The following is a 25,617-nucleotide window of genomic DNA, read 5'->3' as shown; positions in this document are numbered from 1 at the left end:
GAAACATCAGTCTGCTAGTGTAATCTAATTGCAGTTGCCTGCCTGCCAGCGTGTGTGCCAGGCCCACTTGCCAACTAGTGCCACCACTCATATCTGTTGTAACAGTAGTGTAAATTAAAAAAAAAAAACTTTTTTGACTGTGAAACATCAGTCTGCTAGTGTAATCTAATAGCAGTTGCCTGCCTGCCAGCGTGTGTGCCAGGCCCACTTGCCAACTAGTGCCACCAATCATATTTGTTATAACAGTAGTGTAAATATTTAAAATAAAAACTTTTTTGACTGTGAAACATCAGTCTGTTAGTGTAATCTAATTGCAGTTGCCTGCCTGCCAGTGTGTGTGCCAGGCCCACTTGACAACTAGTGCCACTAATCATATTTGTTATAACAGTAGTGTAAATATTTAAAATAAAAACTTTTTTTGACTGTGAAACATCAGTCTGCTAGTGTAATCTAATTGCAGTTGCCTGCCTGTCAGTGTGTGTGCCAGGCCCACTTGCCAATTAGTGCCACCACTCACATCTGTTGTAACAGTAGTGTAAATTTTGTAAAAAAAAACTTTTTTGACTGTGAAACATCAGTCTGCTAGTGTAATTTAATTCTAGTTGCCTGCCTGCCAGCGTGTGTGCCAGGCCCAATTGCCAACTAGTGCCACCACTCATATCTATTGTAACAGTAGTGTAAAAAAATTTTAAAAAAACTTTTTTGACTGTGAAACATCAGTCTGCTAGTGTAATCTAATTGCAGTTGCCTGCCTGCCTGCCAGCGTGTGTGCCAGGCCCACTTGCCAACTATTGCCACCACTCATATCTGTTGTAACAGTAGGGTAAATTTAAAAAAAAATAAAAAATTGACTGTGAAACATCAGTCTGCTAGTTTAATCTAACTGCAGTTGCCTACCTGCCAGTGTGTGTGCCAGGCCCACTTGCCAACTAGTGCCACCACTCATATCTGTTGTAACAGTAGTGTAAATTAAAAAAAAAAAAAAATTTGACTGTGAAACATCAGTCTGCTAGTGTAATCTAATTGCAGTTGCCTGCCTGCCAGCGTGTGTGCCAGGCCCACTTGCCAACTAGTGCCACCACTCATATCTGTTGTAACAGTAGTGTAAATTTAAAAAAAAAAACTTTTTTGACTGTGAAACATCAGTCTGCTAGTGTAATCTAATAGCAGTTGCCTGCCTGCCAGCGTGTGTGCCAGGCCCACTTGCCAACTAGTGCCACCAATCATATTTGTTATAACAGTAGTGTAAATATTTAAAAAAAAAACTTTTTTGACTGTGAAACATCAGTCTGTTAGTGTAATCTAATTGCAGTTGCCTGCCTGCCAGTGTGTGTGCCAGGCCCACTTGACAACTAGTGCCACTAATCATATTTGTTATAACAGTAGTGTAAATATTTAAAATAAAAACTTTTTTTGACTGTGAAACATCAGTCTGCTAGTGTAATCTAATTGCAGTTGCCTGCCTGTCAGTGTGTGTGCCAGGCCCACTTGCCAACTAGTGCCACCACTCACATCTGTTGTAACAGTAGTGTAAATTTTGTAAAAAAAAACTTTTTTGACTGTGAAACATCAGTCTGCTAGTGTAATTTAATTCTAGTTGCCTGCCTGCCAGCGTGTGTGCCAGGCCCAATTGCCAACTAGTGCCACCACTCATATCTATTGTAACAGTAGTGTAAACATTTTTTAAAAAAACTTTTTTGACTGTGAAACATCAGTCTGCTAGTGTAATCTAATTGCAGTTGCCTGCCTGCCAGCGTGTGTGCCAGGCCCACTTGCTAAGTGCCACCACTCATATCTGTTGTAACAGTAGTGTAAATTTTTTAAAAAAAACTTTTTTGACTGTGAAACATCAGTCTGCTAGTGCAATCTAATTGCAGTTGCCTGCCTGCCAGTGTGTGTGCCAGGCCCACTTGCCAACTAGTGCCACCTTTCATATCTGTTGTAACAGTAATGTAATTTTTTAAAAAAAAAACTTTTTTGACTGTGAAACATCAGTCTGCTAGTGTAATTGAATTGCAGTTGCCTGCCAGAGTGTGTGCCAGTCCCACTTACCAACTAGTGCCACCACTCATATCTGTTGTAACAGTAGAGTACATTTTTTTAAAAAAAACTTTTTTGACTGTGAAACATCAGTCTGCTAGTGTAATCTAATTGAAGTTGCCTGCCTGCCAGCGTGTGTGCCAGGCCCACTTGCCAACTAGTGCCACCACTCATATATGTTGTAACAGTAGTGTAAATTTTGTAAAAAAAAACTTTTTTGACTGTGAAACATCAGTCTGCTAGTGTAATCTAATTGCAGTTGCCTGACTGCCAGCGTGTGTGCCAGGACCACTTGCTAAGTGCCACCACTCATATCTGTTGTAACAGTAGTGTAAATTTTGTAAAAAAAAAACTTTTTTGACTGTGAAACATCAGTCTGCTAGTGTAATCTAATTGCAGTTGCCTGCCTGCCAGTAGTGATGTCCCGAACTGTTCGCCCGCGAACGGTTCACAGCGAACATAGGTTGTTTGCGTTCGCATTTGTGGGCGAACACATTGCGATGCTTGATCCGCCCCTATGTGTCATCATTGTGGAAACTTTGACCCTTTATGTCACAGCTGCCTGACACATTAGAGCCAATCAACATCAGACACTCCCTCACAGACACTCCCAGCTACTCGGAATCCGCCATTTTAGACTCATAACGACCTTGCTTTTTTAATGAGAGGACGTGTTGTGTTTTTGCTCCTGACATTAATAGGAAAAACATAGCTAGGCTAGTGTATTTACAGTCCAGAAGGACTCCACTCATCTCTGCTGCAAGCACAGCACCCCAAAAAGCCCTTTTTAGGGCTATATTTCGTGCCGTTTTTTTTTTTTTTTTTCGTTTTTTTTTTATTAGCATTTGCCTGGCTTTCAGCTGTGTGTTTAAGGCTCACAGCATATGCTGTGACTACTGCCACCACTGATATCTCCCTAACAACATTAGTTTAAATTTAACTAACCCAAAAATATAATTATTTTTCTAGTGTAATTTTTTTTCATTTTCTATTAGGCCAGTGTCACACAGCATATACTCTGGTTCATTGCTCTGTGCCAGCCAGCAGCCACCAGTGTTAATATCCGTTTATACAAAAAAATAGACTTAAGTGACCAGCGCCAAAAAATATAAATTACTACAAACTCCAACTAGAAAAAATAGGTTACCCTCAAAGACCTACAGGACTAATCAATACAAAATACAAAGCACTAGGGAGTGCTGAAACCAGCTTAAGAGTAAGGATATATAGAATATATATAATAATAAAAAACACCTAACCTGATACTAATATGATACTACTATAATAGGCAATATGTATAATACATGTAAATTGTGAATTATGAATTATGTGTGAAAAAAATCTTTTCAAAATTGGAAAAAATTATATATGAAAAAAATTCAATTCTATAGAAGATGCCAGCAACAAATATTAGAATTGCATATCTATATATAAAAAACTTTATTACAATATAGGTCGACCTATTCAAGACATACAATAATAAATCACAAAATTAAGAAAAAAAATATAGAAAAAAATAAAATTAGTATAAAAAACTCCTTAAACCAAAAAACAGAAGTTCATGCATAAGAAACAGTTCCCAGGAATGGACGATTTTTCGGCTTGTTACTATGTGGACCCACGCTCATACAAGGATGCTGTTCTGTGTATAGTTGTAAGAGGAGCGTTCCCAGGACAAAAGAGGCAGTCGCAGCCAATGATGGTATTTCCCCTACGGACAAGGAATCCTCTTAGTAAATGTCACACAGCAAATAGCATGTAACTTCCCCTGCTATTTGCTGTGTGACATTTACTAAGAGGATTCCTTGTCCGTAGGGGAAATACCATCATTGGCTGTGACTGCCTCTTTTGTCCTGGGAACGCTCCTCTTACAACTATACACAGAACAGCATCCTTGTATGAGCGTGGGTCCACATAGTAACAAGCCGAAAAATCGTCCACTCCTGGGAACTGTTTCTTATGCATGAACTTCTGGTTTTTGGTTTAAGGAGTTTTTTATACTAATTTTATTTTTTTCTATATTTTTATTTTTTTTTCTTAATTTTGTGATTTATTATTGTATGTCTTGAATAGGTCGACCTATATTGTAATAAAGTTTTTTATATATAGATATGCAATTCTAATATTTGTTGCTGGCATCTTCTATAGAATTGAATTTTTTCATATATAATTTTTTCCAATTTTGAAAAGATTTTTTTCACACATAATTCATAATTCACAATTTACATGTATTATACATATTGCCTATTATAGTAGTATCATATTAGTATCAGGTTAGGTGTTTTATATTATTATATATATTCTATATATCCTTACTCTTAAGCTGGTTTCAGCGCTCCCTAGTGCTTTGTATTTTGTATTAATATCTGTTTATAACATTATTTTAAATTAAAAAAAAAATAAAAAAAATATTTTGCTAGTGTAATCTAATTACATTTACTATGCCTGTGTCTGTCAGGCTCACTCAGCATTAATATACCTCTTTTTTTTCAGTCTTTTGGTTAATTGGTCTGTGCCAGGCAGCCACCCAGCACTCATATCTATTTTTCTTTCACCTTAATTTTAATATAAAAAAAAAGTTTAAATTTGTTTGCTAGTGTAATCTAATATAATTTTCTATCCGGCCTGTGTGTTTTGCTGACATAGAGAGCCTACTGTGTTTACTTGCTGCCATCCCTAGTCTATGAGCCACGACTCATATGTGTTTAATCTTTTTTTAATTCCCCCCCCAAAAAAATAATTTCAATCATTTTTCTAGTGTAATCTAATAGTATTTTCTATCAGGCGTGTGTGTATCTGACATACAGAGCCTACTGTTTTTAATAGCTGCCCTTCCAAGGCTATCAGCCACGACTCATATGTATGTGCTTAACCTTTTTCTTAAAATTTCCAAAAAAAAGTCTTTAAATCATTATGCTAGTGTAATCTAATTGTATTTTCTATCAGGCCTGTGTCTAACTGTCTATCTGACTTACACAGCATACTGTTGTTATAATTGCTGCCCTACGTAGCAGCCAGCCAGTGCGACCACTCATAGAGTCATATGTGCATTGCACTTATTAACATAATTTTAATATTAAAATCTAAAATTTTCAAATATTTTGCTAGTGTAATGTAACTTAATTTTCTATCAGTCCTGTGTTTTTGTCACTTACACAGCATACTGTGTTAAATTGCTGCCCTACCTACCATCCACAACTCATATCTGCCAGCCTGTCTGCCAGGCCCAAGTAGCCAATTAGTGGCACCAATCACAATTCTTGTAACAGTAATAAAAAAATAAAAAAAACATAATTTTTTGGACTGCAAATATTCAGTCTCCTAGTGCCATTGAATTTCATTTACCTCCTGCCTGCCACTGCCAGCCTTTTGTGCCAGGCCGTCTTGCCAACTATTTACACCAATCATAATTGTTGTCATAGTCAGACAGTATAGTTATTAATTTAAATAAAAACTATTGCCACCACTCATATCTGTTGTAACAGTAGGGTAAATTTAAAAAAAAATAAAAAATTGACTGTGAAACATCAGTCTGCTAGTTTAATCTAACTGCAGTTGCCTACCTGCCAGTGTGTGTGCCAGGCCCACTTGCCAACTAGTGCCACCACTCATATCTGTTGTAACAGTAGTGTAAATTAAAAAAAAAAAAAAATTTGACTGTGAAACATCAGTCTGCTAGTGTAATCTAATTGCAGTTGCCTGCCTGCCAGCGTGTGTGCCAGGCCCACTTGCCAACTAGTGCCACCACTCATATCTGTTGTAACAGTAGTGTAAATTTAAAAAAAAAAACTTTTTTGACTGTGAAACATCAGTCTGCTAGTGTAATCTAATAGCAGTTGCCTGCCTGCCAGCGTGTGTGCCAGGCCCACTTGCCAACTAGTGCCACCAATCATATTTGTTATAACAGTAGTGTAAATATTTAAAATAAAAACTTTTTTGACTGTGAAACATCAGTCTGTTAGTGTAATCTAATTGCAGTTGCCTGCCTGCCAGTGTGTGTGCCAGGCCCACTTGACAACTAGTGCCACTAATCATATTTGTTATAACAGTAGTGTAAATATTTAAAATAAAAACTTTTTTTGACTGTGAAACATCAGTCTGCTAGTGTAATCTAATTGCAGTTGCCTGCCTGTCAGTGTGTGTGCCAGGCCCACTTGCCAACTAGTGCCACCACTCACATCTGTTGTAACAGTAGTGTAAATTTTGTAAAAAAAAACTTTTTTGACTGTGAAACATCAGTCTGCTAGTGTAATTTAATTCTAGTTGCCTGCCTGCCAGCGTGTGTGCCAGGCCCAATTGCCAACTAGTGCCACCACTCATATCTATTGTAACAGTAGTGTAAACATTTTTTAAAAAAACTTTTTTGACTGTGAAACATCAGTCTGCTAGTGTAATCTAATTGCAGTTGCCTGCCTGCCAGCGTGTGTGCCAGGCCCACTTGCTAAGTGCCACCACTCATATCTGTTGTAACAGTAGTGTAAATTTTTTAAAAAAAACTTTTTTGACTGTGAAACATCAGTCTGCTAGTGTAATCTAATTGCAGTTGCCTGCCTGCCAGTGTGTGTGCCAGGCCCACTTGCCAACTAGTGCCACCTTTCATATCTGTTGTAACAGTAATGTAATTTTTTAAAAAAAAAACTTTTTTGACTGTGAAACATCAGTCTGCTAGTGTAATTGAATTGCAGTTGCCTGCCAGAGTGTGTGCCAGTCCCACTTACCAACTAGTGCCACCACTCATATCTGTTGTAACAGTAGAGTACATTTTTTTAAAAAAAACTTTTTTGACTGTGAAACATCAGTCTGCTAGTGTAATCTAATTGAAGTTGCCTGCCTGCCAGCGTGTGTGCCAGGCCCACTTGCCAACTAGTGCCACCACTCATATATGTTGTAACAGTAGTGTAAATTTTGTAAAAAAAAACTTTTTTGACTGTGAAACATCAGTCTGCTAGTGTAATCTAATTGCAGTTGCCTGACTGCCAGCGTGTGTGCCAGGACCACTTGCTAAGTGCCACCACTCATATCTGTTGTAACAGTAGTGTAAATTTTGTAAAAAAAAAACTTTTTTGACTGTGAAACATCAGTCTGCTAGTGTAATCTAATTGCAGTTGCCTGCCTGCCAGTAGTGATGTCCCGAACTGTTCGCCCGCGAACGGTTCACAGCGAACATAGGTTGTTTGCGTTCGCATTTGTGGGCGAACACATTGCGATGCTTGATCCGCCCCTATGTGTCATCATTGTGGAAACTTTGACCCTTTATGTCACAGCTGCCTGACACATTAGAGCCAATCAACATCAGACACTCCCTCACAGACACTCCCAGCTACTCGGAATCCGCCATTTTAGACTCATAACGACCTTGCTTTTTTAATGAGAGGACGTGTTGTGTTTTTGCTCCTGACATTAATAGGAAAAACATAGCTAGGCTAGTGTATTTACAGTCCAGAAGGACTCCACTCATCTCTGCTGCAAGCACAGCACCCCAAAAAGCCCTTTTTAGGGCTATATTTCGTGCCGTTTTTTTTTTTTTTTTTTCGTTTTTTTTTTATTAGCATTTGCCTGGCTTTCAGCTGTGTGTTTAAGGCTCACAGCATATGCTGTGACTACTGCCACCACTGATATCTCCCTAACAACATTAGTTTAAATTTAACTAACCCAAAAATATAATTATTTTTCTAGTGTAATTTTTTTTCATTTTCTATTAGGCCAGTGTCACACAGCATATACTCTGGTTCATTGCTCTGTGCCAGCCAGCAGCCACCAGTGTTAATATCCGTTTATACAAAAAAATAGACTTAAGTGACCAGCGCCAAAAAATATAAATTACTACAAACTCCAACTAGAAAAAATAGGTTACCCTCAAAGACCTACAGGACTAATCAATACAAAATACAAAGCACTAGGGAGTGCTGAAACCAGCTTAAGAGTAAGGATATATAGAATATATATAATAATAAAAAACACCTAACCTGATACTAATATGATACTACTATAATAGGCAATATGTATAATACATGTAAATTGTGAATTATGAATTATGTGTGAAAAAAATCTTTTCAAAATTGGAAAAAATTATATATGAAAAAAATTCAATTCTATAGAAGATGCCAGCAACAAATATTAGAATTGCATATCTATATATAAAAAACTTTATTACAATATAGGTCGACCTATTCAAGACATACAATAATAAATCACAAAATTAAGAAAAAAAATATAGAAAAAAATAAAATTAGTATAAAAAACTCCTTAAACCAAAAAACAGAAGTTCATGCATAAGAAACAGTTCCCAGGAATGGACGATTTTTCGGCTTGTTACTATGTGGACCCACGCTCATACAAGGATGCTGTTCTGTGTATAGTTGTAAGAGGAGCGTTCCCAGGACAAAAGAGGCAGTCGCAGCCAATGATGGTATTTCCCCTACGGACAAGGAATCCTCTTAGTAAATGTCACACAGCAAATAGCATGTAACTTCCCCTGCTATTTGCTGTGTGACATTTACTAAGAGGATTCCTTGTCCGTAGGGGAAATACCATCATTGGCTGTGACTGCCTCTTTTGTCCTGGGAACGCTCCTCTTACAACTATACACAGAACAGCATCCTTGTATGAGCGTGGGTCCACATAGTAACAAGCCGAAAAATCGTCCACTCCTGGGAACTGTTTCTTATGCATGAACTTCTGGTTTTTGGTTTAAGGAGTTTTTTATACTAATTTTATTTTTTTCTATATTTTTATTTTTTTTTCTTAATTTTGTGATTTATTATTGTATGTCTTGAATAGGTCGACCTATATTGTAATAAAGTTTTTTATATATAGATATGCAATTCTAATATTTGTTGCTGGCATCTTCTATAGAATTGAATTTTTTCATATATAATTTTTTCCAATTTTGAAAAGATTTTTTTCACACATAATTCATAATTCACAATTTACATGTATTATACATATTGCCTATTATAGTAGTATCATATTAGTATCAGGTTAGGTGTTTTATATTATTATATATATTCTATATATCCTTACTCTTAAGCTGGTTTCAGCGCTCCCTAGTGCTTTGTATTTTGTATTAATATCTGTTTATAACATTATTTTAAATTAAAAAAAAAATAAAAAAAATATTTTGCTAGTGTAATCTAATTACATTTACTATGCCTGTGTCTGTCAGGCTCACTCAGCATTAATATACCTCTTTTTTTTCAGTCTTTTGGTTAATTGGTCTGTGCCAGGCAGCCACCCAGCACTCATATCTATTTTTCTTTCACCTTAATTTTAATATAAAAAAAAAGTTTAAATTTGTTTGCTAGTGTAATCTAATATAATTTTCTATCCGGCCTGTGTGTTTTGCTGACATAGAGAGCCTACTGTGTTTACTTGCTGCCATCCCTAGTCTATGAGCCACGACTCATATGTGTTTAATCTTTTTTTAATTCCCCCCCCAAAAAAATAATTTCAATCATTTTTCTAGTGTAATCTAATAGTATTTTCTATCAGGCGTGTGTGTATCTGACATACAGAGCCTACTGTTTTTAATAGCTGCCCTTCCAAGGCTATCAGCCACGACTCATATGTATGTGCTTAACCTTTTTCTTAAAATTTCCAAAAAAAAGTCTTTAAATCATTATGCTAGTGTAATCTAATTGTATTTTCTATCAGGCCTGTGTCTAACTGTCTATCTGACTTACACAGCATACTGTTGTTATAATTGCTGCCCTACGTAGCAGCCAGCCAGTGCGACCACTCATAGAGTCATATGTGCATTGCACTTATTAACATAATTTTAATATTAAAATCTAAAATTTTCAAATATTTTGCTAGTGTAATGTAACTTAATTTTCTATCAGTCCTGTGTTTTTGTCACTTACACAGCATACTGTGTTAAATTGCTGCCCTACCTACCATCCACAACTCATATCTGCCAGCCTGTCTGCCAGGCCCAAGTAGCCAATTAGTGGCACCAATCACAATTCTTGTAACAGTAATAAAAAAATAAAAAAAACATAATTTTTTGGACTGCAAATATTCAGTCTCCTAGTGCCATTGAATTTCATTTACCTCCTGCCTGCCACTGCCAGCCTTTTGTGCCAGGCCGTCTTGCCAACTATTTACACCAATCATAATTGTTGTCATAGTCAGACAGTATAGTTATTAATTTAAATAAAAAAATTTTTTAGTGTTGATCTTAATCCTCAGTTTGCTCGTGCCTTTGAATTTCACTTTTCTACAGCCTTCCAAGCCTGTGTGCCAGGCCTACTTAAAAAATATTTACACCAATCATATTTGTTGTGACAGTATTCTAATATTTAAAAATTAAAATTTTTGGTAATATTTGCTGTAATTTAAATCCTCAGTTTGCTGGTGCCATTGAATAGCACTTTCCTCCTGCCTTGCAGCCTGCTGTGAGCCAGGCCCACCTAGCCAATTGTTGTCAGCAATCATATTTCTGTTAACAGTATTCCAAAAATTGTCAATCATCACTGTTTAGACTGTCAGTAATCAGTCTCCTAGTGTCCTTGAATTGCATCTACCTCCTGCCTGCCATCCTTTTGTGCCAGGCCGTCTTGCCAACTATTTACACCAATCCTAATTTTTGTCACAGTATAGTTACTAATTACAATTAAAAAAATCTATATTGTTGATTATCTTAACCCTCAGTTTGCTCGTGCCTTTGAATTGCACTTTTCTACAGCCTTCCAAGCCTGTGTGCCAGGCCTACTTAAAAAATATTTACACCAATCATATTTGTTGTGACAGTATTCTAATAATTAAAAATTAAAATTTTTGGTAATAGTTGCTGTGATTTGAATCCTCAGTTTGCTGGTGCCATTGAATAGCACTTTCCTCCTGCTTTGCAGCCTGCTGTGAGCCAGGCCCACCTAGCCAATTGTTGTCAGCAATCATATTTCTGTTAACAGTATTCCAAAAATTGTCAATCATCACTGTTTAGACTGTCAGTAATCAGTCTCCTAGTTTCCTTGAATTGCATCTACCTCCTGCCTGCCATCCTTTTGTGCCAGGCCGTCTTGCCAACTATTTACACTATTTACAACTATTTTTTCTAATTTCACGGTTGCAAATAATAATCTGTGGGTTTCTAAAATCAATGCCTTTACTGTAATCTTTTATTCAAAAGGATGACATATCTCCTCTTTCATGCTGTTGTTTCGGTTGAGGCTCCGGGACCCTTGTATTAAAAAGGCCTGAGCATAAATAAGTGTCACGGGTGTGTAATCAATGTTTTTTTTCTAATTTCACGGTTGCAAATAATGATCTGTGGGTTTCTAAAATCAATGCCTTTACTGTAATCTTTTATTCAAAAGGATGACATATCTCCTCTTTCATGCTGTTGTTTGGTTGAGGCTCCTTGACCCTCGTATTAAAATGGACTGAGCATAAATAAGTGTCACGGGTGTCTAATCAATGTTTTTTTCTAATTTCACGGTTGCAAATAATGATCTGTGGGTTTCTAAAATCAATGCCTTTCCTGTAATCTATTATTCAAAAGGATGACATATCTCCTCTTTCATGCTGTTGTTTCATTTGAGGCTCAGTTACCCTCATATTAAAAAGGCCTGAGGATAAATAATTGTGTAACGGGTATCAAATGAATTTTTTTTTTATTTCACGGGTCATATAAATGATCTCTGGGATTCTAAAATCAATGCCTTTCCTGTAATCTATTATTCAAAAGGATGACAGTACTACCAAAATACAGCCAATGAATGGCCTTAGGAAGACTGAGCCAAGGTTGGATTGTAGTATTTGGTTAGGCTAATCATGATGGCCATGTAGACCACCACCACCGAGAGTCCTGGAAGTAACAGGGATGATGAGATGAAAGAGCTAAGAATAGTAGAACTTGAAACAACAGAGTTAGCCATGGGTGTTAGTGCAAAACCGCTTGGCTTTTTTTTTGGCTTTGGGTGCGGCTATTCCTGCAGGCCATATAGAGCTGACAACATTCGGTGTCGTATCAGCTATTAAACTAATAAGAACAGTACTACCAAAATAGATAACAAAAGATATAAGGAGGGTGGTGCATATAGAACATACACCACACTCCTAGGGGGCGCTAACAATAAGCAGCAAACAGTAGGCAGATATATACAGATAATTAAGAGAATATACAATAAACCTAGCACACTTATATCAGATTATTAGAGATGATATGCTCACAAGTGGACCCAGATGATATTGGTATAATCAAATAACAAAATGTCCACACAAAGAATAATCCAAAAGAAAGAAGGCAGCTCTCTGTCATAGGACGGTCATCCTGGTGTGGCGTGATCTATAAGAGAAAGAAGCACAGAGGCTACGCTTGTGAGTATATTTCCTATCCTGCTGATGTTTTGTATCCGACTGCCGTGACGTTACTAGGCCATGTTGGCGCCTCTGTGCTTCTTTCTCTTATAGACTACCAAAATAGAGCCAATGAAGGGCCTTAGGAATACTGAGCCAAGGTTGGATTGTAGTATTTGGTTAGGCTAATCATGATGGCCATGTAGACCACCACCACCGAGAGTCCTGGAAGTAACAGTGATGATGAGATGAAAGAGTTAAGAATAGTAGAACTTGAAACAACAGAGTTAGCAATGGGTGTTAGTGCAAAATCGCTTGGCTTTTTTTGGCTTTGGGTGCGGCTATTCATGCAGGCCATATAGAGCTGACAACATTCGGTGTCGTATCAGCTATTAAACTAATAAGAACAGTACTACCAAAATACAGCCAATGAAGGGCCTTAGGAAGACTGAGCCAAGGTTGGATTGTAGTATTTGGTTAGGCTAATCATGATGGCCATGTAGACCACCACCACCGAGAGTCCTGGAAGTAACAGGGATGATGAGATGAAAGAGCTAAGAATAGTAGAACTTGAAACAACAGAGTTAGCCATGGGTGTTAGTGCAGAACCGCTTGGCTTTTTTTTGGCTTTGGGTGCGGCTATTCATGCAGGCAATATAGAGCTGACAACATTCGGTGTCGTATCAGCTATTAAACTAATAAGAACAGTACTACCAAAATACAGCCAATGAAGGGCCTTAGGAAGACTGAGCCAAGGTTGGATTGTAGTATTTGGTTAGGCTAATCATGATGGCCATGTAGACCACCACCACCGAGAGTCCTGGAAGTAACAGGGATGATGAGATGAAAGAGCTAAGAATAGTAGAACTTGAAACAACAGAGTTAGCCATGGGTGTTATTGCAAAACCGCTTGGCTTTTTTTTGGCTTTGGGTGCGGCTATTCATGCAGGCCATATAGAGCTGACAACATTCGGTGTCGTATCAGCTATTCAACTAATAAGAACAGTACTACCAAAATACAGCCAATGAAGGGCCTTAGGAAGACTGAGCCAAGGTTGGATTGTAGTTTTTGGTTAGGCTAATCATGATGGCCATGTAGACCACCACCACAGAGAGTCCTGGAAGTAACAGGGATGATGAGATGAAAGTGCTAAGAATAGTACTAATTGAAACAACAGAGTTAGCAATGGGTGTTAATCCAAGACCGCTTGGATTTATTTTTGTATTGGGTGCGGCTAATCATGCAGGCCATATAGAGCTGCCACCATTCGGTGTTGTATCTGCTATAAAAATAATAAGAACTGTACTATCAAAATACAGAGAATGAAGGGCCTATGAAGACTGAGCAAAGGTTGGATTGTAGTATTTTGTTTGGCTAATCATGATGGCCATGTAGACCGCCCGTAACAGGGATGAAAGTGCTAAGAATAGTACTAATTGAAACAACCGAGTTAGCCATGGGTGTTAGTCTAAGACCACTCGGCTTTTTTTTGGGTTTGGGTGCAGCTAATCATGAAGGCCAGATAGACCTGCCACCATTTGGTGTTGTAACACGTATGAAAATGCAAAGAACAGTACTACTTAACACAACCTACTTACCATGGGTCCCAGAGCATATGTTTGGTTGTTATATTTTGTAAGGGTAATCATGCAGGCCATATAGACCTCCACCGATAGGGTGAGTATGAGTAACAGCTATCAAAATGCGAAGGAAATTACTAATTAACACAACATAGTTACCATGGGTCGAAGACCAAGAGCAGATGTCTTATTATTATATTTTGTATGGGTAATCATCCAGGCCGTATAGACCTCACCAAATAGGGGGAGTTACAGAGATTAAAGTGCTAAGAATGGTAGTACTTAAAACACAACCTCGTTAAAATAGGTAGCAGACCACATGTCTTATTATTATAATTTTTCAGGGTAATCTGGCAGGCCATATATAACTCCCACGATAGGGGGGGGGGACAGGGATTAAAGTGCTAAGAAAAGTACTAATTGACACAAGCTAGTTGGGTCCAAGAACGCATGTTTGATTATTAGAATTTATTAGGGTAATTATATATCTAACAAATCTATCTATTTCTCTTCTATCGATTCTATCTAACTATCAATCTATGTATATCTATCTATCCTATCTATCACTATCAATCTATCTTCTGTCCGGGATGTTTTGAGACAGCCACTTTGGGAATGTTAGTTGATTTAGACCCATTATGGCTTAAAAGCAGACTCTGCATAAACTATGTAATTTTCCATGGGAGTTTTGCCAGGGATCCCCCTCCAGCATGCAACAGTCCAGGTGTTAGTACCCTTGAAAAAACTTTTCCATCACTACAGTATTGTGGCCAGAAAGTGTCCTTGTAGGTTTTAAAGTTCGCCTGCCTATTGAATTCAGTGGCGGTTCGCGCGTTCGCGAACAATACCGGAAGTTCGAGTCCGCGGTTCGCGAACAGAAAATTTTAGGTTCGCGACATCACTACCTGCCAGCGTGTGTGCCAGGCCCACTTGCTAAGTGCCACCACTCATATCTGTTGTAACAGTAGCGTAAATTCCAAAAAAAAAAAACTTTTTTGACTGTGAAACATCAGTCTGTTAGTGTAATCTAATTGCAGTTGCCTGCCTGCCAGCGTGTGTGCCAGGCCCACTTGCCAACTAGTGCCACCACTCATATCTGTTGTAACAGTAGTGTAAATTTTATAAAAAAAAACTTTTTTGACTGTGAAACATCAGTCTGCTAGTGTAATCTAATTGCAGTTGCCTGACTGCCAGCGTGTGTGCCAGGACCACTTGCTAAGTGCCACCACTCATATCTGTTGTAACAGTAGTGTAAATTTAAAAAATAAAAAAATTAACTGTGAAACATCAGTCTGCTAGTGTAATCTAATTGAAGTTGCCTGTCTGCCAGCGTGTGTGCCAGGCCCACTTGCCAACTAGTGCCACCACTCATATCAGTTGTAACAGTAGTGTAAATTTAAAAAAAACAAAAACTTTTTTGACTGTGAAACATCAGTCTGCTAGCGTAATATAATTCTAGTTGCCTGCCTGCCAGCGTGTGTGCCAGGCCCACTTGCCAACTAGTGCCACCACTCATATCTGTTGTAACAGTAGTGTAAATTTTAAAAAAAAACTTTTTTGACTGTGAAACATTAGTCTGCTTGTGTAATCTAATTGCAGTTGCCTGCCTGCCAGCGTGTGTACCAGGCTCACAGCGTATACTGTGCCCACTTGCTTACTAGTAGTGTAAGTGTACATTTAAAGAAATAAAAAAATTTTGGACTGTGAAACATCAGTCTGCTTTTTTGTGTCAGGCTCACAGCGTATACTGTGCCCACTTGCCCAGTGCCACCACTCATATCTTGTTTAATAGTAGTGTAAGTGTACATTTAAAAAAAAATGACAGGCAGAGGCAGGCCACCCCGCAGGTGCCGTCGTGGTCGTGGTGCTGTGATTCCCTTTGGCGATAGAATAATGCCCAATGTTCAGAGGCTACGTCCCATGAACTCGAAAAGTTCTGAGGAGGACATAGTTGACTTTTTAACCCAGGACACCCAATCTTCTATAGCTTCTGCTCCGAACCTTGACGCACCATCCTCCTCCAGCTTAGCTTCGGGCACCTCTCAAGTTACCACCACTCGCCCGCCTGCCACCACCACCAACACTAGCACCACAGCGGCTTCACTTGATGTATCAGAGGAGTTTTGAAATGAGTGATGCGCAACCATCATTGACAGAGGATGTAGATAACAGTAGATAACAGTGATATGTCTCAGTCAGGCAGCATTACAGACATGGATGTACGGTGTGATGATGATGATGTTGTACCCACTGCTGCTTCATTTGTTGATTTGTCAGATACAAGTGAAGCGGCTGATGATGACAATGCGTCCGTGGATGTCACGTGGGTGCCTGCTAGAAGCGAAGAAGAACAGGGGGAAAGTTAAGATGGGGAGACAGAGAGGAGGAGGAGGAGACGAGTTGGAAGCAGAGGGAGGTCATCGCAAGGAGCTAGTGGCACAGTCAGACAGCATGCATCATCACCAGGGGTCAGCCAGACAGCATGCCAATCAATGCATGCTGTTGCCACCACCAGAATGCCATCATCACAGAGCTGAACAGTGTGGCATTTTTTTGTGTGTCTGCCTCTGACAACAGCGATGCCATTTGCAACCTGTGCCAAAAGAAACTGAGTCTTGGGAAGTGCAACACCCACCTAGGTACAACTGCTTTGCGAAGGCACATGATTGCACATCACAAACGCCTATGGGATCAACACATGAGTAGAAGCAGCACACAAACTCAAAGCCGCCATCCTCCTCCTGGTCCAGCATTTTCAGCCACATCAACCACTGCTGTCCTCCATGCCCCATCTCAACCATCCACCACTCCGTCTCTCTTCTGGAGCAGTTCCTGCTCATCTGCCCACAGTCAGGTGTCTGTCAAGGACATGTTTGAGCGTAAGAAGCCAATGTCACAAAGTCACCCGCTTGCCCGGCGTCTGACAGCTGCCCGGCGTCTGACAGCTGGCTTGTCTGAACTCTTAGCCCACCAGCTTTTACCATACAAGCTGGTGGAGTCTGAGGCTTTCAAAAAAATTGTAGCTATTGGGACACTGCAGTGGAAGATACCCGGCTGAAATTTCTTTTCACAAAAGGCAATCCCCAACCTGTACTCGATTGTGCAAAAGGACCACTGATAGCTGGTCTGCAAAGCATGGTCAGGGCAGGTATATCACCTACACTGCGCATTGGGTAAACCTGCTGACGGCTGCAAAGCATGGAATGCATGGCACTGCAGAGGAGGAGTTGGTGACACCGCCACGACTTGCACCTCCTCTACTCCTCCTACTCCATCCTCTTCCATAACCTCCTCGGCTGAGTCCTCTTCTGCTGCTGCGTCTTGCTCCACATCAACAGCACCCCCCCAGCTCCGCAGGTACTATTCCACATCCCGGATATGGAAGTGTCACGCCGTCTTGGGGTTGACTTGCCTGAAAGCAGAGGGTCACACCGGACCAGCACTCCTGTCCGCCCTGAACGCACAGGTGGATCAGTGGCTGACTCCGCATCAACTGGAGATTGGCAAAGTGGTTTCTGACAACGGAAGTAATTTGGTGGCGGCATTGAAATTGGGCAAGTTGACACATGTGCCGTACATGGCACATGTGTGTAATCTGATTGTACAATGCTTTGTGCATAAGTACCCAGGCTTACAGGACATCCTGAAGCAGGCCAGGAAGGTGTGTGGCCATTTGAGGCGTTCCTACATGGCCATGGCACACTTTTTCGATATCCAGCGACAAAAAAACATGCCAGTGAGGCGCTTGATTTGCAACAGCCCCACACGTTGGAATTCAACACAACTAATGTTCGACCGCCTGCTCCAACAAGAAAAAGCCATTAACGAGTATTTGTATGACTGGGGTGCTAGGACAGCCTCTGCGGAGCTGTGATTTTTTTGCCACGTTACTGGGCGCTCATGCGCAATGCCTGTAGGCTCATGCTTCCTTTTGAGGAGGTGACAAACCTAGTCAGTTGCACCGAAGGCACCATCAGAGACATCATACCATTTGTTTTCTTCCTGGAGCATGCCCTGCGAAGAGTGCTGTATCAAGCCTTAGATGAGCATGAAGAGGAAGAGTTGTGGTCACCATCACCACCAGAAACAGCCTTATCAGCATTGCTTGCTGGACCTGCAGCAACGCTGGAAGAGGATTGTGAGGAAGAGGAGTCAGAGTAGGAATGTGGCTTTGAGGAGGAGGAGGAAGACCAACCACAACAGGCATCCCAGGGTGCTCGTTGTCACCTATCTGGTACCCGTGGTGTTGTACGTGGCTTGGGGTTAGAAGATACCTTCAGTGACATCACTGAGGATGAGGAACGGGACATGAGTAGCTCGGCATCCAACCTTGTGCAAATGGGGTCTTTCATGCTGTCGTGCCTGTTGAGGGACCCTCGTATAAAAAAGCTGAAGGAGAACAACCTGTACTGGGTTTCCACGCTACTAGACCCCCGGTATAAGCATAGAGTGCCAGAAATATTATCGAATTACAACAAGTCGGAAAGGATGCAGCATTTCCAAAATAAATTAAAAAGTATGCTTTACACAGCGTATAAGGGTGATGTCACAGCACAACGTGAATCTAACAGGGGAAGAGCTGAAAGTAATCCTCCAACTCCCACGACCACGCCAGCAAGGACAGGACGCTTTACAGACGTGTTGTTGATGGAGGACATGCAGAGCTTTTTAACTCCTATGCATCGCCACAGCCCTTCGGGGTCCACCCTCACGACTCGACCGACAGGTAGCAGACTACCTCGCCTTAACTGCAGAACTCGACACTCTGAGGAGCGATGCACCCCTTGACTACTGGGTGTTCAGGCTTGACCTGTGGCCTGAGCTATCCCAATTTGCAATAGAACTTCTGGCCTGCCCCGCTTCAAGTGTCCTGTCAGAAAGGACCTTCAGTGCAGCAGGAGAGGAGGTATTGTCACTGAGAAGAGAAGTCGCCTAGGTCAAAAAAGTCTAGATTACCTCACCTTTATTAAGATGAATGAGGGATGGATCCCGAAGGGACTGACATTGGGCCATACATTCGAGTAAAAAAGGCCTGATGACATGAGCTGCCTTGGGCTAAAAATGGTCCACACGCTGCTGTATTTTATCTTCAAATGCCGGATGACTTGCGTGACTTATCCGCCACCAACTAGGGTTCAAGCCGCAATGTTTTAGGGCACTTTCTGCATGGGAAAAAAAACATCAATTTTTCTGGCCACTGCTACAGCAGCGGCTGCAACAATACCTAATTTTTCAGGCATGTGTACATGCCAAATTTTTCTGGCCTCTGGTGCTGCACTGTGGCTTCAAAAACAAAAACAAAAAAAAGACACTTAACAAGATTAAACTGATAGGAATAGTACTACTTAACACACCACTCCTATCTGGTGGCACATTACATTGCTCGCGCAGTGCACCAAATTTGAAGTAGGAGGACCGACCAAGCATCTTTTTCCATCTCCCCATTCCTAAAATCCATGCCATATACACATCCCTTGATAGGGGACAACGCAGTGGAAGGTACCCGGCCGAAATTTCTTTGCACAAAAGGCAATCCCCAACCTGTACTCGATTGTGCAAAAGGAAGTAATCTTACCATGGGTCCCAGACCGCACGTCTTGTAATTCTCTGTCTGGGAAACTATATATCTATCAAATCTATCTATTTATCTATCAAATCTATCTAACTATCACTCGTATCTATCAAATGTATATTGCATCTATTGATCTATGTAATCTATGTATCTATCTATCAAATCTATCCATCTCGTGGCCAGACAGTTTTGTGACAGCCACTTGTGTTTCGGCCAAATGTCCGTTGGCCAAATATCCATCGGCTAAAAGTCCAGCCATGATTGCATGCGCAGTGCCCCAAATTTGAAGTAGGAGGGCCGACCAAGAGTCTTTTTCCATCTCCCGATTCCTAAAATCCATGCCATATACACATCCCCTGATAAGGGACACCGCAGTGGAGGGTACCCGGCCGAAATTTCTTTGCACAAAAGGCAATCCCCAACCTGTACTCGATTGTGCAAAAGGAAGTAACCTTACCATGGGTCCCAGACCGCACGTCTATTTATCTATCAAATCTATCTAACTATCAATCGTATCTATCAAATGTATATTGCATCTATTGATCTATGTAATCTATGTATCTATCTATCAAATCTATCTATCTTGTGGATGGACTGTTTTGTGACAGCCACTTGTGTTTCGGCCAAATGTCCGTCGGCCAAATGTCCGTCGGCCAAATGTCCGGCGGCTAAAAGTCCTGCCACGATTGCACGCGCAGTGCCCCAAATTTGAAGTTGGAGGACCGACCAAGCATCTTTTTCCATCTCCCGGTTCCTAAAATCCATGCCATATACACGTCCCCTGGCACCGCAACTGCCTCTGGGAACCTTACCATGGGTCCCAGCCCGAACGTCTTGTAATTCTCTGTCTGGGAAATTATATATCTATCAAATCTATCTATTTATCTATCAAAATTATCTAACTATCAATTGTATCTATCAAATATATATTGCATCTATTGATCTATGAAATCTAAGTATCTATCTATCTATCTATCTATCTATCAAATCTATCTATCTCGTGGCCAAATTTTTCTGGCCTCTGGTGCTGCACTGTGGCTTCAAAAACAAAAACAAAAAAAAGACACTTAATGTCAGGTTAGGAAATATCCAGAAGTAGACCCAAATGCAAGGGCGAACTTAAACAACACCCTTGCACTCTGAGTTTAATCCAGGACGTGACCCCACGACAACCTCCAAAAAACTAAGTACTCACGATATGGAGCAGGGTTAGCCTGTGCCAAAGTAATTCATGATATCAGCCAGATAGACTTCTGAATAAGGAACTGGTTTCAGGAAATGCCTTCCACAGAATCAGGAGAGCAGGGATAGTCACTTATACTCAGACAGAAGAAGGGTAAAACAGGAAACAGTTAATAATGCAGGAGTAGGTAATTTGTTATCAGGCAGTCTGAAGGTTAACACCGTGTAGACAGTCTTTGCAGAGTATGCAACAGGTAATCAGGCAGTTTGAGGGTTAACACTGTGTTGTCAGAACTTGCAGTGATAGCAACAGGTAAGCTGGTAGTTTGAAGGTTAACACAGATTAATCAGTACTTGTGGAGATTGGCAACAGGATATCCAGCAGTTTGAAGGTTTACACTGAATAATTGTATTTGCAGAGTTTGGAAACAGGTAAACATGCAGATTGAAGGATTCACAGAAATAACAGTATTTGAATAGTTTGCACTACACAGAGTAGTCTGAATATGCAGGGTTTGCAGCAGGTAAACAGGAAGTTTGAAAGTTTCACAAAACAAACAGTAATTGCATTGTTTGGAGACAGGTATTCAGGAGGTTGAAGGTTAATCCAGCATAGTAAGTCCTTGAAGAGATTGGCAACAGAAAAGCAGCAGTTAGAGAGATTCCTCAGCGAAATCCTAACAGAAGCCTCAAAGTTAACAAACAAACGGACACTGGAGAAACAGGAAGCCAGAATAAAAAGCCTGGTTGTGACATCATCAGGAAGGGGTGGCTCAGACACCTGTCAATCAAGCACACAGAGGGGACTGCAGAGCTTCCCAGCAGCTGAGCGTGACACTTAACAGGATTAAACTGATAGGAATAGTACTACTTAACACACCACTCCTATCTGGTGGCACATTACATTGCACGCGCAGTGCCCCAAATTTGAAGTAGGAGGACCGACCAAGCATCTTTTTCCATCTCTCCGTTCCTAAAATCCATGCCATATACACATCCCATGATAGGGGACAACGCAGTGGAAGGTACCCGGCCGAAATTTCTTTGCACAAAAGGCAATCCCCAACCTGTACTCGATTGTGCAAAAGGAAGTAATCTTACCATGGGTCCCAGACCGCACGTCTTGTAATTCTCTGTCTGGGAAACTATATATCTATGAAATCTATCTATTTATCTATCAAATCTATCTAACTATCACTCGTATCTATCAAATGTATATTGCATCTATTGATCTATGTATCTATCTATCAAATCTATCTATCTCGTGGCCGGACTGTTTTGTTACAGCCACTTGTGTTTCGGCCAAATGTCCGTCGGCCAAATATCCATTGGCTAAAAGTCCAGCCATGATTGCATGCACAGTGCCCCAAATTTGAAGTAGGAGGACCGACCAAGAGTCTTTTTCCATCTCCCGGTTCCTAAAATCCATGCCATATACACATCCCCTGATAGGGTACACCGCAGTGGAGGGTACCCGGCCGAAATTTCTTTGCACAAAAGGCAATCCCCAACCTGTACTCGATTGTGCAAAAGGAAGTAACCTTACCATGGGTCCCAGACCGCACGTCTATTTATCTATCAAATCTATCTAACTATCAATCGTATCTATCAAATGTATATTGCATCTATTGATCTATGTAATCTATGTATCTATCTATCAAATCTATCTATCTTGTGGCTGGACTGTTTTGTGACAGCCACTTGTGTTTCGGCCAAATGTCCGTCAGCCAAATGTCCGTCGGCCAAATGTCCAGCGGCTAAAAGTCCGGCCACGATTGCATGCGCAGTGCCCCAAATTTGAAGTTGGAGGACCGACAAAGCATCTTTTTCCATCTCCCGGTTCCTAAAATCCATGCCATATACACGTCCCCTGGCACCACAACTGCCTCTGGGAACCTTACCATGGGTCCCAGCCCGCACGTCTTGTAATTCTCTGTCTGGGAAATTATATATCTATCAAATCTATCTATTTATCTATCAAAATTATCTAACTATCGATTGTATCTATCAAATGTATATTGCATCTATTGATCTATGTAATCTATGTATCTATCTATCAAATCTATCTATCTCGTGGCCGGACTGTTTTGTGACAGTCACTTGTGTTTCGGCCAAATGTCCGTCGGACAAACGTCCGTCGGCTAAAAGTCTGGCCACGATTGCACGCGTAGTGCCCCAAATTTGAAGTAGGAGGGCCAACCAAGCATCTTTTTCCATCTCCCGGGTTCCTAAAATCCATGCCATATACATGTCCCCTGGCGCCGCAACTGCCTCTGGGAACCTTACCATGGGTCCCAGCCCGCACGTCTTGTAATTCTCTGTCTGGGAAATTATATATCTATCAAATCTATCTATTTATCTATCAAATCTATCTAACTATCAATCGTATCTATCAAATGTATATTGCATCTATTGATCTATGTAATCTATGTATCTATCAAATCTATCTCGTGGCTGGACTGTTTTGTGACAGCCACTTGTGTTTCGGCCAAATGTCCGTCGGACAAATGTCCATCGGCCAAATGGCCTTCGGCTAAAAGTCCGGCCACAATTGCACGCGCAGTGCCCCAAATTTGAAGTAGGAGGACTGACCAAGCATCTTTTTCCATCTCCCGGTTCCTAAAATCCATGCCATATACACGTCCCCTGGCACAGCAACTGCCTCTGGGAACCTTACCATGGGTCCCAGACCGCACGTCTTGTAATTCTCTGTCTGGGAAATTATATATCTATCAAATCTATCTATTTATCTATCAAATCTATCTAACTGTCAATAATATCTATCAAATGTATATTGCATCTATTGATCTATGTAATCTATGTATTCTATGTATCTATCTATCAAATCTATCTCGTGGCCGGACTGTTTTGTGACAGCCACTTGTGTTTCGGCCAAATGTTCGTCAGACAAATGTCCATCGTCCAAATGGCCGTTGGCTAAAAGTCCGGCCACGATTGCACGCGCAGTGCCCCAAATTTGAAGTAGGAGGACCGACCAAGCATCTTTTTCCATCTCCCAGTTCCTAAAATCCATGCCATATACACGTCCCCTTGCACCGCAACTGCCTCTGGGAACCTTACCATGGGTGTCAGACCGCACATCTTGTAATTCTCTGTTTGGGAAATTATATATCTATCAAATCTATCTATTTATCTATCAAATCTATCTATCAATCCTATCTATCTCGTGGCCGGACTGTTTTTTGACAGCCACTTGTGTTTCGGACAAATGTCCGTCGTCCAAATGGCCGTCGGCTAAAAGTCTGGCCACAATTGCATGCGCAGTGCCCCAAATTTGAAGTAGGAGGACCGACCAAGCATCTTTTTCCATCTCGCGGTTCCTAAAATCCATGCCATATACAACTCCCCTGATAGGGGGAGTAACAGGTATTAAACTGCTAAGAATAGTACTACTTTACACACCACTCATATCTGGTGCCACAGTATTTGAAGTAGGAGGACTGACCAAGCATCTTTTTCCATCTCCCGGTTCCTAAAATCCATGCCATATACAACTCCCCCAATAGGGGAAATAACAGGTATTAAACTGATCAGACTAGTACTACTTAACACACCACTCATATCTGGTGCCACAGTAGATTGCACGCGCAGTGCCCCAAATTTGAAATAGGAGGACCGACCAAGCATCTTTTTCCATCTCCCGGTTCCTAAAATCCATGCCATATACACCTCCCCTGGCGCCGCAACTGCCTCTGGGAACCTTACCATGGGTCCCATACCGCACGTCTTGTAATTCTCTGTCTGGGAAATTATAAATCTATCAAATCTATCTATTTATCTATCAAATCTATCTATCGTATCTATCAAATGTATATTGCATCTATTAATCTATCTATCTAATCTATGTATCTATGTATCTATCAAATCTATCTTGTGGTTGTGCAAATGGACTGTTTGCGGTTGTTTGCGTTGTTTTAAAGCACATTATTCCAAACAATTTAGGAATGTTATGTGATTTATGCCCTTTATGGCTTAAAAACAGACTCTGCATCAACTATGTAATTTTCCGTGGGAGTTTTGCCATGGATCCCCCTCCGGCATGCCACAGTCCAGGTGTTAGTCCCCTTGAAACAACTTTTCCATCACTATTGCAGCCAGAAAGAGTCCCTGTGGGTTTTAAAATTTGCCTGCCTATTGAAGTCAATGGCGGTCCGCCCGGTTCTCCTGTTCGCGAACAGTTGTGGAAGTTTGAGTCCGCCATTCGCGAACGGAAAATTTTAAGTTCGTGACATCACTACTCACCACTGACTTAAGCAGCGCTGGTATTGAGGTGAGATGTGGAGTTAAATTTTGCTCTACGCTCACTGTGAGCATAAACTGCTCATTAGCACCGCACCCCTGTTAACGCAAAACTCATAATCTAGGTGACAGTTTGTATACTGACATATTTATGAAGCCTGTCACAATTGTTTAACTGCATTTATTTTATAACATCAGCTAAGGCCAGTTAGAGACACGTATATTGCAGAGTTAGGCTTGTAAATTTCTTAGACCTGGAAACTTAGAATTGTCAAAGTGCAGGAATAAAATATAAAATTATGACAATGTATTTTTACTAGACATAATGATTTTATATTAAAAACTCGATGTGTCCAATGTCCCTTAAATCAAATCAATCTTATATAAAAGATAGTAGTATATGAGACTGTGTCTTTGTCTTTCTCTCTGTTTTGTATTTTCACTCCATCTGTCTCTCCCAGTCTCTCTCTCTCTCTCTCTGTTTCTCTTGGTTTCTGTCAGTATACTTTCTTCCTGCCTGCTGTCTCTCTGTTTCACTGTATTTTTCTCTCTCTTTTTCGCTTTCTTTCATTCGTTCTCTCTTACCACAATGGTGAGAAGCAATAGAAAGAGGAAGCCTGGTTTATGGTCACTCTAACAATGTTTATTGGCTGCTGTTATCTGACCACCTGACCTCTGCTTTG

General features: G+C 40.6%; 1 protein-coding gene across 1 annotated transcript in view; it reads right to left on the bottom strand.

Annotated features, from left to right (window-relative positions):
- The window catches only part of LOC128666088 (vomeronasal type-2 receptor 26-like), a 99,134-nt gene that overhangs the window by 33,917 nt on the left and 39,600 nt on the right, over nucleotides 1-25,617 (bottom strand). The gene's annotated exons all lie outside the window — the stretch shown is intronic.

Source organism: Bombina bombina, chromosome 1, assembly GCF_027579735.1.
Source record: "Bombina bombina isolate aBomBom1 chromosome 1, aBomBom1.pri, whole genome shotgun sequence".
Lineage (NCBI taxonomy): Eukaryota > Metazoa > Chordata > Amphibia > Anura > Bombinatoridae > Bombina > Bombina bombina.
Note: the sequence above shows the minus strand (reverse complement) of the source record. Positions and strands in the feature narration are given on the sequence as shown.